Source organism: Citrus clementina, unplaced genomic scaffold (assembly GCF_000493195.1).
Source record: "Citrus clementina cultivar Clemenules unplaced genomic scaffold, Citrus_clementina_v1.0 scaffold_7, whole genome shotgun sequence".
Lineage (NCBI taxonomy): Eukaryota > Viridiplantae > Streptophyta > Magnoliopsida > Sapindales > Rutaceae > Citrus > Citrus x clementina.
The window spans coordinates 17674357-17688971 of NW_006262075.1; the positions used below are offsets into that span (position 1 = coordinate 17674357).

Below are 14615 nucleotides of genomic sequence, written 5' to 3' on the forward strand. Positions count from 1 at the left end.
TAAAAGTAGCCTAGCAGTTTTATTAGGTTGATTGATCATTAATCATGTTCTAAGGATTTAATAACTTTTGGTTCACTATAGAGTCATGTGGTTTAATAGTATCTTTGCACTGACTCTATTAAACTATATGACTTAATTATGTATCTACATAAAAAAACGAGGGTATTTGTATAAGAGAAGGACTATATATATATATGTGTGTGTATGTATATGTATGTATGTATGTATGCACATATAAATCCAAACATATTTTATTAATTTATTTATTTAGGGTGAACCTGGGCAAGGTCGGCAAGGCAAAGAGCGCAATATTCTATATCCATTGCTATGCCTTCTAACAACAATGGCTAGAAGAACAATAGAAAAAGCTTTAGGAAAAGCAAGGATTATAATGATAACATATAAAGAAGGAGGAATGCAGATGACTCCAACTAGCCGCGCATGCACACTTACATACCCTTCTCTCTCTCTCTCTCTCTATATATAAAGAGGGAGAGCGAGAGAATTCTTCTCTAGTGCAGATGTCCACAATTTAAAAAATACAGATTTGGAATTTCACACTGTTGTCAGATGCTTTCACAATATTGTGAAATGATTTTTCAGATGTAAAAATATCTGATAGCAGTGTGAAATCTCCAAATTTGCATTTAAAAAAAATATGTAACTCCGGGACCTGATAAGGTTTATATGTATATTGTTACGTTGGTTAATTGAATTAACCAGTGTGAGAAGATAGTCTCTTGTATTCTCTGGCTCTTGCAGTAACAACAGCCGATCGGCCTTTTCCTGAATGAGCTTCCGTAAATCGTCGATATGACGGTCTTGAGTGAGCGTGGTTCCAATGGAGCAGCGTATGACATAAACACCACCCAACGTTGCTTGTGTCAAAGAAAGCTCTTCCACTTGCGTTCAAAGCATCAACCAGCTACGGTTCAATTCTGAGCCGTCGGATTCTCGCTTTGGTTTCAGTCTGAAGCAAACCAATGCACACTTTCTTGGCTCTACTGTCTCAAACCTCTCGTCTTTGGCGACCATTGCCTCAAATCGCTTAGCCATGTTCACATCGCTACGAATGTGATACATAAGGCCAGAGTAGCCGTGTTTGCGAATCACAGTCCATAGCTTCAATGCTTTGAATCTCCTGCTCAGTGCGATTTGCCAATCTTTATAGTCGATAACAGGCGCAACGTTAGTACTAGTGCTGCTAGCTGGTGATCTGTTTCTCATAATATCTGATTTAGTGGATTGTGAATCCACTAGGAAACTAGAATGCTTGACCCACAAACAACCGCAGTCCATGTTAGTGAGGAACCATTTATGCGGGTTCAAGCTGACTGAATCAGCAAGCTCAACTCCATTCAAGTAATGCCTGAATTCCGGGCAAATGCAAGCGCTACGATACGCTTGTCCTATAACACAAGCAAATTAACGCAACAAAACACTCTTCGAGCGAGTGCCAGCTCCAACATATGAAAAAAAGTTAAGAGCAGAACAGAGGTTAAGAAGAAAGGAAATTCCAGAGAAGAAAGAGAACTCAAGTATTTTTCATTCATTCAGTTTTTTAAACCTTACAATGCTTATATGCTTCACCTCCTGCAACCTCTAACAGAAGGTGGTTACAAAAAATAGCAATTGTCAAGCCAAAAGAAAATATCAAACGAATAAAAGATTCTAGAAAGGAATCCACAACTTCCTGCTTCTCACACAACCTAATCCTTCAGCCAGTTGGGTGGTTTTCTCGTTCGTGATGGGCCTGCAACAGGTTCTATGTTGGGCCTAGTTGTATCTTCCTCCTGGTGCAATTCATCCCGTTCTTCAAAAGATTCTGCAAGATATGGATTGGGCCACTCCAAAGAAATTGGCAATGCTGTATCACGCTACCAGCGTAAGCAGCATCGATATGGAGCCACAGTTTGTATTCGATTGTAATTTTTCAGAGCTCCTCAATGGGATCCACCGCTCCTGCGCCGGTTGTCCCGATAGTAGCACATAGGTAAAATGGAACAAAGCCGGGTTTGACATCGTCTTCAATAGCAGCACGAACCGTATGTGGCGACAGCGAAAACTCAGTTAAAAATGATGTGCTGAGAAGCCGAAAATTTGCTGGAGGGATACCAACTAATTTGGCAGATTTCTGCAGAGAGAAATGAGTTTGATCAGAGGCATAAACAACCAACTTGGTAATGTTGTCAAAGCCTCCAAGTGTTTCCAATGCAGCAGCCAGAGTTCAAACAAAGGGATTCACAAGTGCTTCCATGCAAGACACCACCACCTGTTCCGGAGAACAAAAATGAAGATGGAAGCTTGAGCATTTTCCCCATCCAATCCATCACAATGGATTCGAGTTCAGTTGCTGCTGGAGAAGCAAGCCAATTGAAGCCAACCACGTTGAACCCCGAACAAAGCATCTCACCAAGAAAGCCAGCAGTGCTTGCGTTTGCTTGGAAGTAGCCAAAGAAATTAGGGCTTTGCCAGCGTGTGAGGCCAAGTATGATGGAGTCGGCGACATCTTTTAGAATATCATCCAATGACTCTCGGGAATGCGGGGCTGTGTCAGGCAACCGAACTGATAAATAATCAGGCTCTACTTTGCTTTGAACAGGGTACTTCTCGATGTTTTTGTAATAACCAGCAATGAAATCGATGACAGCTTTCGATTCATCAGGGAAGCTCTTTGGCTCTAAATCTGCTGAGAGGTTGCCGTTGTGTGCATTAGCATTTGCGGAGAGAGACTTCCCATTTTAATTGTTTGAGTTTGATTTACCCGGCAGGATGGATAGTTGGGTAGATGTGCCGGTCAGTCACACTTTAGATATATATATACGTGTGTGTATGTGGACGCGCGCACATACACACACATATATATATTTGTATGAGTTCTGCTATTTGAACGAAATGAAGACAAAGAGACGACAGAAAAAAATTGCCATGTGGGATTAATGGAAACAAAAAATGGGCACGTGAATGAAGCAGCTTTTGTCCCTTTGTCTGTTACTTTTTGAATTTAAAGAATAAAATAATCAAAAGAAATAAAGAAAAGTAACGAAAATAAATGAAAATGAGATTACTTTTTAGTTCTGTAGTCTCTCTCCATTTCTCTCATTTGAGTATGTGAATTTCTCTCATTTGAGTACGAGAGTTCTTTGTGTTCAGGAAGGCAAAATTGGCACACAGTAAGTTGTTGTTTACAAATCATTAATGAATACATATATTTTAATATTTCTGTAATGTAATATGATGTTTATTTTTATGTATTATAGCAACCAGTCCCACCGTATACTTCGCAGTTGCATTATTCTTCTCCTTCGATGACTTATCAAGGATCTCAAAGTGAGAATTTCCAACAGTTACTACAGCAGCAGCAGCGTAATGAAGATAACAATTGTGATACTTGACTTGTATTTTGCCTTTAAATTGTAGTGATGAAATAATGTTGTGTTAAATTGAATTTTGAAATTTTAAAATTATGTTAGATTTGACTTTAAATCTTTGAAATTGTAGTGATGGAATAATGTTTTGTGTTAAATTGAACTTTTAATTTTTGAAATTACGTTAGATTTGTTTAAGGTAAAAATTTTTCCTCTTAATAATACTATAGTTGCATGTGATTGTGATGGTGAAATTTGACCTACTGATAATTGATCGTCACTTGCATGCATTTACCAGATTAAAAGAGGGAGCGTGGAGGTATGTGAAATACTAACTAGGCAAACCCAGGAGGGGGGGTGAATTGAGATATTAAAAATTATTTAATTCTAAAGCAAAACTCAATGCAAATCCAACACAAATTGTTATCAACCTTCTTTGAATTTGAATGAGCTTATTTATATCTGGAGTTGAAAATCTAGCCGTTACAAACTATCGGACAGATTAACCTTTCGCTGTTAAATTCCAGAGACCTGCAAGATGAACATTAGTTATCCGTTTACACTAAACGATTAAGGATTTGCATGAAGTGACTTCTCTGAATATTATCGGTTAACCGTTTGTAACAAACGGTTCGTCGTTTGTCTCCAGTAACCTGCAAAATGAACATCAGTTATCCGTTTACATTAAGCGGTTAAGGACTTGCGTGAAGTGGCTTCTCTGGATATTATCGGTTAACCGTTTGTAATAAACAGTTAGCCGTTTGGCTTCAGTAACCTGCAAAACAATTTAGCCTTATCAGGTTTTGTTAATCAGTGCCAGAGGATGACAACCTTCAATTCTGGACGTTATCGGTTAACCGTTTAAATAAATGGTTCACCGTTAATTTCCAGTAGCCATCCCATCTTTTGTGTTTTCCGTTTTTCATAAACGGTTAGAGCTTTAGGCAATATGTTGCTCTCTAGATGTTATCGGTTAACCGTTTAAATAAACGGTTCACCGTTTATAACCAGAATTGCATTTTAGACCAGTTTTTGCAGAGAATCTTTTTCTAATTTGAAAGTCCATATTTTATGAAAAATGAATGAAATGATTATCAAGGCTTTCGTTTATTAAGGAATAGCTCCGATATTTTTATTAAAATCCATTTCGCTATTTCCTTTTTTAATAGTGAGAAGTCTATCAATAGATTTTGAACCGTATATATGTTTGCATGACAATATATAAGCTCTTTAAAGGTTAGGTTAATTAGGTAATAATCTTTTCAATTCATACAGTTTCTTATCTTTCTTCATCTTTTGTTCTATTTAATTTTGCTATAGTTGTGGCCTCGCTGCTTTATTAGATAATTTAAAGAGATTAAAAGATTTGCTAGCCTAGATAGGTTTCATCCGCCCGCTTTCCTTTAAGCCGGGGTAATTAATTTGATTAAGTCAAATTTTAGTTTAGTCACACTATATATTTTGCATGAAGCATCAATTCAAGCAAATGAGGAAAAACTTAGGAAATTTGAAACCGTGAGAACAATTCATACACAACAATCATTTTATTTAAATTATTTAAATTTATACATAACACGGGATACAATTTCATTTATGCAAAATACATATAGCAACGATTATCCCAAAAATACAACATACAATGGATAATATAGGCAGAATAATACAATCATTTCTGCCTTTATCAGTTTGCATAGTTTTGTCACATGTAGGCACTTCAGTTTGCACCCCATTTTCGAGTGTTTCCACAATAAATTTTGTATTTTCTAACATATTGGATGTCTTTGGCAAATTTTCATGCCTTTTTATGTAATCATTGTAGGCTATTTTGACATCCAACAAAGATGTATAAGATTTATAAGAATTCCCTTTGAATCCATTTACTTGCATCTGACATTCAGGCCAAGAATTGTATATGCCCGGCTTTCGTCCTTTGAAAACAACATAACAGCTTTGAGTAGGCATTTGAATTCTACATTGGAAAAATTTAGATCAATATTCTAGACTTTTATGCTAAGAATTTCAACTGCCAACAATAAGAGAGAATTTCAAAACCATGAGGGAAAAAAAGAGTAACATTTTAACCTTCTGAAAAAGAATGGGAGCCTCACAGCAAAGCACAAAGGCCAACATCAACCAAGAAACTAATTTCTGCAACTGTAAGTGAGACAGATCACAGCAACTTGCACCAAAAGAAAACGAGAAAATGAATATCCAGCAAACAAATTCAGACCAAAAGAAAACGAGAAAATGAATATCCAGCAAACAAATCCTCTTAATCCACTGGCAACTACACCATCTTGGTTGTCAGACTAAACCACCAATATCCAGCAAACAAATTCATCTCCTCAACCATTACCAATTTATCATAACGCTAAAACATTGTTGGAAGTCTCTAATCAATTTAGACTTGAAACAACTCAATACACAAAAGGAAAGAACATCACCATAAGTAAGTTAAAAAGACAGCAATGCCAGCAAATCCCATTGACAAAACCTAAAAAAGGACACGACCCATGTGATTTTGTTGGCTCAAATAGCAGAACTCTTTTTTTGGCTAAAAAATAGACAAATTTGCATCTAGGTCAAACATTTTCTGAACAATTAATATTTCCCAATATAGTACCAAGTCAAAAGAAGGGCAAAAAGAAAAAAAAATCAAATTTTGATCTAAAGCAATACGGAGCGGGATCAATAATAACCAAATAAAAACAAAAAAAAATGAAATAACTTAAAAGCAAATCTGGTTACCCTTTTGAAAACCCAAGTGCATAGATCCAAAGTCGGAACTCAACGATCAATAATAACCAAATAAATGAATTTTCACATAGTCGAGACTCAAAAACAGAGTAGTGAGCAGTAATAAATGCCCTGTTAGTATCTATGAAGACGAGTGAGAAAATGAAAACCAGAGGCTGAGGCTCTGACGTTCAATGTCTCTGAAGAAGAAGAAGAAGCATTGAAGCAACGAATTAAATGAACACGAGGCCGTACCATGTGAGCTACGATACACATTCACACACGCAAACAAAATCAAATCGAACACCACCAACAACAACTCACCCATGTTTCCAATTTTTTTAATACAATATTTTCAATTATTTATCTTTGAAAATACAATGCTAACACTGTCAACAACAACTCACCCATGTTTCCAATTTTTTTAATACAATGCTAACACTGTCAATCTCAAAATTTCATCGTCCACAACATAAAAAAATAAAAAAAATAAAAAGAAATGCTTACGGATGCAGCAAGCAACAACTACAAGTCTCCAAAGCAGCGACGTCGTAGTAGATCTGGGCTGGGCGATCGTGTCCGTTCTAGATCTGGGGCTGGGCGAGAAAAAAAAAGGGCTGGTAACGAACGAAGCCTGCTCAATGGAGGGGTCCGTTCTAGATCTACGGCTGGGCGAGAAAAAAAAAGGGCTGGTAACGAACGAAACCTGCTCAATGGAGGGGAGTCTGGTAATGAAGCAAACTCAATGGAGAGGGAGTAAAATGAGTGGTTGGGGAGTGTGTGTAAAAGGGGGAGTAAAATGAGTGGTTGGGGAGTGTGTGTAAAAGGGGGAGTAAAACGAAGCAAACTCATGTTTGGTAATAAAGCAAACTCAATGGAGGGGGAGTAAAATGAGTGGTTAGGGAGTGTGTGTAAAAGGGGGAGTAAAACGAAGCAAACTCATTTTTTTTTTATTTCTTGTGGGTCCATGCAATATTAAAAGAAGAAGAAATCAATGCTTGAAACGAGTCAAAATAGCAATCTAAACTTGTGTTTCTGTCGTCCCTTTGTCTTTATTGAGTTCGTTTATCATTTTCCTATTTGTATAGCTGATTCTCCATCAACATGCAGTCCAAAACATTAATTTATAACAAATTTATTGACCGTCAACTTTTAGTAAAAGCATAGAACGGCTACCCATTTCCATCGAGGATTCTTATAATTTGCGTAGAGATATTAATCAACTTCCACATATATGTTACCCTCGTCCTCAAAGTAAGTAGCATAGTAATATTGAAATCTAATTTAATACCGTTCGGACCACGGATTCCACAGAACCTGAGATGGGGTTAATTAGAAATATTAATATAATGCAATATGACAGTTATTCACACTAAAAACTTAATGAATATTTAGATAGTTACTAGTTGAATAGTGGTGGATTCTGAAACCTTGGTAATTCTTATCTTATTGAATTCTCCTTTATTTTAATTATTTCCTTAGTTTAATTGGTTTAATTTTCTTAGAAACTCAATTTGGTCAACTAGGTTAGAATTAATATTAATTTTAGATTTAAATTAGACTTTTCAATTTATAACAATCCATGTGGGATCGACCTTGTTACCACTATTCTATCTCTAGATTCGTGCGCTTGCGAGTATATTAAAATTTTCACAACAAGTTTTTGGCGCCGTTGCTGGGGATTGTGCTAGAAAGTCAGTTTAATCTAGGTTGATTTGATTCTTCCACTAGTTATAATTTAGGTTGTCTTTTATTTTTTAATTAAAAAAAACACAAAAAAAACTTTTATTTGTCTTTAAATTCATTGTTTGGTTGTTTGATTTCTTTTATTTTTAAATTTCGTTTATTCTCATTATTGTTGGTTTATTTTATTTTATTTTTCTTTTCCTTGTCTAGTTAGTTTATGAGTGTTTGGAAACGTGATTCAACAAATCATTTAGTTAAAAGAGAGTCGAAAATTGATAGTAGTCAAGCTAGTTCTTTAGAAGTGATGGATGACCCAAATAGATTGTTGCCAATACTTCCACCAGTGCAAGCAGAGAAAACCCTTAGAGAATATTTTTCACCACTTGTAGCCAACCAACCATCTTGTATTGTGTTGCCACAAACTACAGCAACACACTTTGAACTTAAGCCCTCAGTCATTTAACTTTTACCATCTTTCTATGGGTTAGAGAGAGAGAATCCATATTTGCACATTAAGGAATTTCTTGACATATGTTCTACATTTTGTTTTCAAAATTTTAATGATGAGTCAATTAGGCTTCGTATATTCCCTTTCTCATTAAAAGACAAAGCGAAAGCTTGGTTGAATTCGCTTCCTGCTGGGTCTATAACTACGTGGGATGAATTGAGTAATAAGTTCATCACTAAGTTTTTCCTTATGTCTAAAACAAATGCCCTTATGAGAGAGATAAGTGATTTTTATCAAAGAGAGGGTGAGCAATTTTATGAGTGTTGGTAAAGATTTAATGATTTACTCCTTAAGTGCCCTCACCATGGTTTTGAGAAATGGAGACTTATACAATGCTTTTATAACGGTTTAACTATGTCAAATCGTCATATGGTAGAGTCTATGAATGGTGGGAGATTTTTGAACTTACATGAAGGGGCTGCATGAGATTTCTTTAATTCACTTTCTGAAAATTCTCAACAGTGGGATTTTTCAAATCAAAGGGAAAAATTATCTCAAGTTTATAGAAAGAGTCTATACGAAGTTAAGGATGACTTTGATGTGAAAGCCACTCTAGCTACACTTTCTAGGAAAGTAGATGCCTTAGTTATGAATCAATCCATAAATCATCATCCTAGTGTAGCTAATGAGGTTTGTACTCTTTGTTCTAACTTGTCTCATACAGCACAGAATTGTCCATCATTACTAGTCTATCAAGAAGCTTATTCTGAGTAGGTACATGCCTTACAATCATATGAGAAAACCTCCAATAATTCATATTCACCCACATATAATCCTAATTGGAGGAATCACCCTAATTTTTCTTGGAAACAAAATCAACCTTTGTCAAACCAAGGAGGGCAACAATTTAACATGCCCAATCAACAATTTGTCCCTCCTAACCAAGTATATCCTCCTGCCCAACAGCCTATGTCTCAATTTATTGCACCCCAACAAAGAAAGTCTTCTTTAGAGGAAACACTTCAAAGTTTCATTCAGTCAACCCAACAAGCTTTTCAGTCAAACACTCAAGCTATTTTAAAGCTTGAACATCAATTGGGTCAATTAGCAACTACTGTAGCGGAGAGAGAAAGAGGAAAATTTTCAAGTCAACCAATTCCTAATCCCAAAGGAGTGCATGAAGTTGGATCGAGTTCAAGCCATTAACATGAAGAAGCAAAATCTGTTATGACCTTGAGAAGAGGAAAATTATTTTACAACAAAGTAGAGGGTCAAACAAGGAAGACATTTGAGCCTACTTCTTCAGATCTAGTTCCATCACAAGACTCATCACCAAATGATCCAGAAGAGAGTGGCCCGCCAGCTTACATTTCCAAGGCTCCTTTTCCTCAAAGGTTAGCAAAGGTAAAGAAAAGGACTTCAACAGGTGAGATTATGGAAATCTTCAAGCAGGTAAGTATAAACATCCCTTTACTCGATGCTATTAAGCAAGTTCCTTCATATGCCAAGTTTTTGAAAGATTTATGCACTAAAAAGAGAAATTTACATGTCACTAAAAAGGCGTTTTTAACTGAACAAACTAGCAATTTACTTCAATGTAAAATGCCACCAAAATTTAAAGATCCTGGTTCCCCTACTATCTCATGTCTTATAGGGAACCAATGTTTTGATAAAACATTATTGAATTTGGGTGCTAGTGTTAATTTCTTGCCTTATTCTGTTTACATGCAACTTGGACTAGGGGAATTAAAATCAACTTCTATTGTTCTGCAACTTGCTGATAGGTCAATGAAAATACCTCGTGGTATTATAAAGGATGTGTTGATATAGATTGACAAATTTTATTATCCTGTTGATTTTTTTGTTATTGATACTCAGTATGTACATGATCCTAAGAAACACACCCCAGTTATTCTAGGTCGTCCTTTCTTAGCTACAATTGATGCTCATATTAGTTGCAGGACTGGAAACATGCAATTATCTTTTGGTAACATGGCCATGGAATTAAACATTTTTTAATGTTCCCAAGCAGGCACAAGAAGATGATGAAGTCGTTGAAGTAGATATGATAGAAGCATCAATTGATGACTCACTTATTTCTAACCACTGTGACAATCCATTAATAACATGCACAACTGACTCTGATTTCTCTATTGATGTTGATAGTGGTAATGAAGAAGTTAATGCTTTACTTGATTCGACTCTTATCATAGATCTAATTAAGTGGAAAGAAAAGATTGAGCCACTTCCTCCTGAAGAGAAAATTGAACCATTCAAGTTGGAGGTACTTCCTAAAGCAATGCAACATAGGTCACATTCTGACATGAAAAAGGTGGTAAGATCTAAAGTGCTTAAATTGTTAGATTTTTATACTACTTCAGATAACTCTCAGGAAAGCTTGGAACAGAAGAGATCAAAGCAGTGTGATATTGAGGAGTTTTATTACCATCATCCTTTTATAGATAAAATGCTCCAGTGCTTAGTCAATTATGTTTTCTGGCATTTTCTGTATAATTGCTTTGGTTTTCACCAAATTCTTATTGATCCTGGTTGATTTGTTGTTTACATTAATTTGTTAGTAGGATTTTTTTTTATTTCATTATTTATATTTCTTCTAACGTTTTCTTTTTAGTTGTCATTTTTTTAAGCTTTCCCAGCCCATCCAGGTGTGCTCTCTCCAACTTTCTTTTTATTATTTATGTTATTATTATTATTATTATTTCTTTCATTTGTTCGCATGCATATCTTTTGTTTGTGAAACATTGAGGATAATGTTCTGAATAAGTTTGGGAGTGGGAATAATGTGTGCTTTGTTTGTTAAAAAAAAAACCAAATTTTTTTTTTAAATTTCAAAAATTCAAAAAAAAATTTGTGTTGTTTTTTCTCTTTTTGTTTTTTTGTGAAAAGCCAATGATAAGAATTTGATTGACAATGAATATGGTTTTTAGAAAGGGTTGAATATTGTCTTAGTTTATACTTGATTCTTGTGTTAGTTCCTCTTGATTGAAATTCTTTAAACCATGAGCACTAATATCAGTTCTTTCATAAGTTTGACTTGAAATTTGAGATTGACGCAGCCTGATTTGAGAATTTTAGATAGAGTAAATGACTGTTTGTCTTGATTCTTATCTCCACAATACAAATTAGTATACACAGGCGCCAAAGTCAGAAATAGCTACCTATAACCCTTAAGAGTGAAGCTATCCTTGAGTAATTTGGGCCTATGCACCACAAGTATGTAGAGGATAATCTACCATGAGAAGAAGACTACCTTAAGGGGTAGAGTGAAAGCTCCTGACTATGGTTGAGAAAAAAAAAGAAGAAAAAAATCAAGTGCATGTGCTGAACAAAAAAAAAATCAAAAGAAAATGCACATAAAAGCCTGTGAAAAAAAAATTGGAGATTAAGATGATAAGATTAGTTTGACCTACTCTTTTCTTTGTTTGAGGCGAAGGCTGTTGATATTGAAGATTTTGGGAATGGATTTGATTGAATTGATTTCACACACACACTATAAGAATCGAAAGAGAGATGGAATTGATTATTGAATTAAAGTTAGAACTTTGCCAATATTTGAAATTTTCTTTGAGCTATATAATTTTTGGCAATCTTTGAGGCTATTTTTCATGTTTTATTTAAAGTTTTTTTTTTCTTTTAATTTAATTTATTATTTTTTTTAAATGATGTTTGTGGGTATCATCACTGAAGCCCTCACGAGACTATAACTCGTCCACTAGAGCCGCCTAGGGGTTTAAAGGCTTGTTGCATGTGCTAAATGCAATCGCGATTACCTGCGAAAGTGGTTTAGTTAGGATTTACTTTTTGTTTCATTGTTTTATTTTTTATTTTTAGTTTTAGTTTTGCTCGAGGACTAGCAGAATCTAAGTTTGGGGGTATTTGATAAGCATAATTTATATATATATATTTTACCCTTTATTACATATTTGCTAGTTATTTTTATTTCTTATTTTTAATTAATTGTATTATTTTATTGAATAGGGAATTAATTAGAGATTATGGATAAAAAGAGCATAAAGAAGTTCTATTTGTGAGCATTATACATTAATTAACTTGGAAGCAATTATACTTATATGCATGTTAATTCAAGCCAAGGAAACCGAATTCAACATATTCATTAACCCATGCACATGCGGACAAAGAAGATAAAGGGGTGGAAAACAATAGAAAGGGACCCGCACTTGACTTTCATGAGTGGAAAAGGATTGAAAATTCTTTTTGGAGTACACGTGATAGAAGCCAAGACAAGTTAAAAGCTTTGCCAGCACATGAAGGATTAAAGGAAGTTTAATTGGGCTTTGCAAGAGTGCGCTGATTTTAGCTTGTGTGAGCAATTCACTAGCTATCATTATTTGACAAGGATTCGGCTAGGGATTAAAAATATAAAAGCCAAACTTTGGCTTTAGAATAGGGAGGAGCCGCCAGAGGAGGAAAACGCGAGACAGAGAAGAAATTCTGCAGTAGTTCGACTTTTTAATGGTTGGATTTATTTCTTTTGTTGCTCACAATTCAAGTATGTTTAGCTAATTTTTTTATACTGAGGTTAAGGATGAAACCCTATTTAATGAAATAATTATCTTTTTTATTTAATTAATTCCCTATATATGTTCTTTGATGATTATGATTTTTATTTCACATGATTAATTAGATGTTATTAAAATCTTTTCATCAATTCTGTCATGCATTATTGATTGTTAGGATTAATATTCGATTAATTCTATGCTTGGATCTATAAAGTTTATGCAGGATTATCTTTGATTTTATGTCTTTCATTAAATTGTTTACATAGAGTGTTTAGGAAAACTTTGACTCTTTGTTATTCAATATGTTTACATGGGATGCTTAGATGTCATATTATTAAGTAGAAAAAGAACCTACATTAGATTTAATTACTTGGGCTTAATTGTTATATCCATGAGATGACATAGATTGATTTCGAGTTGTCACTCTAATATTGGGAATTAATGAATATTTAGATAATTACTAGTTGAATAGTGGTGGATTCTGAAACCTTGGTAATTCTTATCTTATTGAATTCTCCTTTATTTTAATTGTTTCCTTAGTTTAATTGGTTTAATTTTCTTATAAACTCACTTTGGTCAACTAGGTTAGAATTAATATTAATTTTAGATTTAAATTAGACTTTTCAATTTATAACAATCCATGTGGGATCGACCTCGTTACCACTATTCTATCTCTAAATTCGTACGCTTGCGAGTATATTAAAATTTTCACAACAACCACTGCCTAGATTCTCATGATTTTGTTAGTTTCTGGCCACCCCACTGGCTGTATTTTGTTCCTCAGGTCACTCTCTTCAATTTCCCACCATCAACAGCCACCAGAAGCTGCCAACTTGCAACTGATCAGCCGTGAGCGTGAACCAACCTACAAACGTGGATGATAGTTGAGTTTGAGTATTGTCACTCTGAGTGGAATATACAAAACTTATTTTAATAGTTTATCATGATTTTAAAGTATAGTAAATCATGTTTTCAGAAACAAGTGTTTAAATGCTCTTATTTACGTATTGATATCAGTATTAAAAAGTGTATGATTATTGGTTTTTTATTGCTTTTGAGAAATGCATGAGCGTATTTCAAAGAAAAGAAAATAGATTAAAAGTATGTTACTAAAAAAGGAAATAAGAGTTTCAAGTATGATTACAAAGTTTATGCATATGTATGTAAAAGTTTGTTTTCAAATTCATTGAATAGTACCCTTCCCCTTTAGTTACAGTGATACAGACGAGATGAGAGACCTTTGTGGCCCGTCTGAACACACATAAGGGCTTTGGCCCGTGCGTTTGGGCGCTTTATCTTTTGGGGGACTTATGCATACCGTATGATGATAACAGAGATATAGTTATTGAGATACATATGAGATAGAGGCCTTTGGGGTTGATCTAAGTACACACAGAGGTGTACTTAGGTGCCTCTTTTAGAGACTAGCTTATGCATGTAGAAATAAGACGAGATATATGAGATAACACTTCATTGGTGTACCTGTGGTAGCTCTAGGCATGACAGTATTTAAGTAGTATGTCATTGCACTGCTTGTATGAGCTCCGGGTATGACAAGATTATTCCCTCGGGTACTTGTTTAGTGACGGTTTCAGAATTGAGTACTTTATGTTATGTTTTGACATGATTTTCATGACTATTATGTATTGTATCATGTCTCCTTTTAATAACAGTTGTTTAGTCTAAATTTTGTATAATATAATTATGTTTGTACTTATAATTTGATGAAAATGGTATATTTAAAAGCTATGACTAGTTTTAAAGTAAGTTTATTTTCAAAAACCATTATCCTCTCACCTCGTTTTTATTATATTGCCCCCCCACAGGAGGGTTACA

The 14615-nt window shown here is 34.7% G+C and overlaps 1 non-coding gene and 1 pseudogene across 1 annotated transcript; both read right to left on the minus strand.

Annotated features, from left to right (window-relative positions):
• Positions 1–263: 263 nt before the first annotated feature.
• On the minus strand, positions 264–6432 carry LOC18037335 (annotated as a pseudogene).
• A 2070-nt stretch (positions 6433–8502) lies between these two features.
• On the minus strand, positions 8503–8609 carry LOC112097126. Its single transcript, XR_002904783.1, has one exon. It is a non-coding gene; the product is annotated as a small nucleolar RNA R71 (small nucleolar RNA).
• Between the last annotated feature and the right edge of the window lie 6006 nt (positions 8610–14615).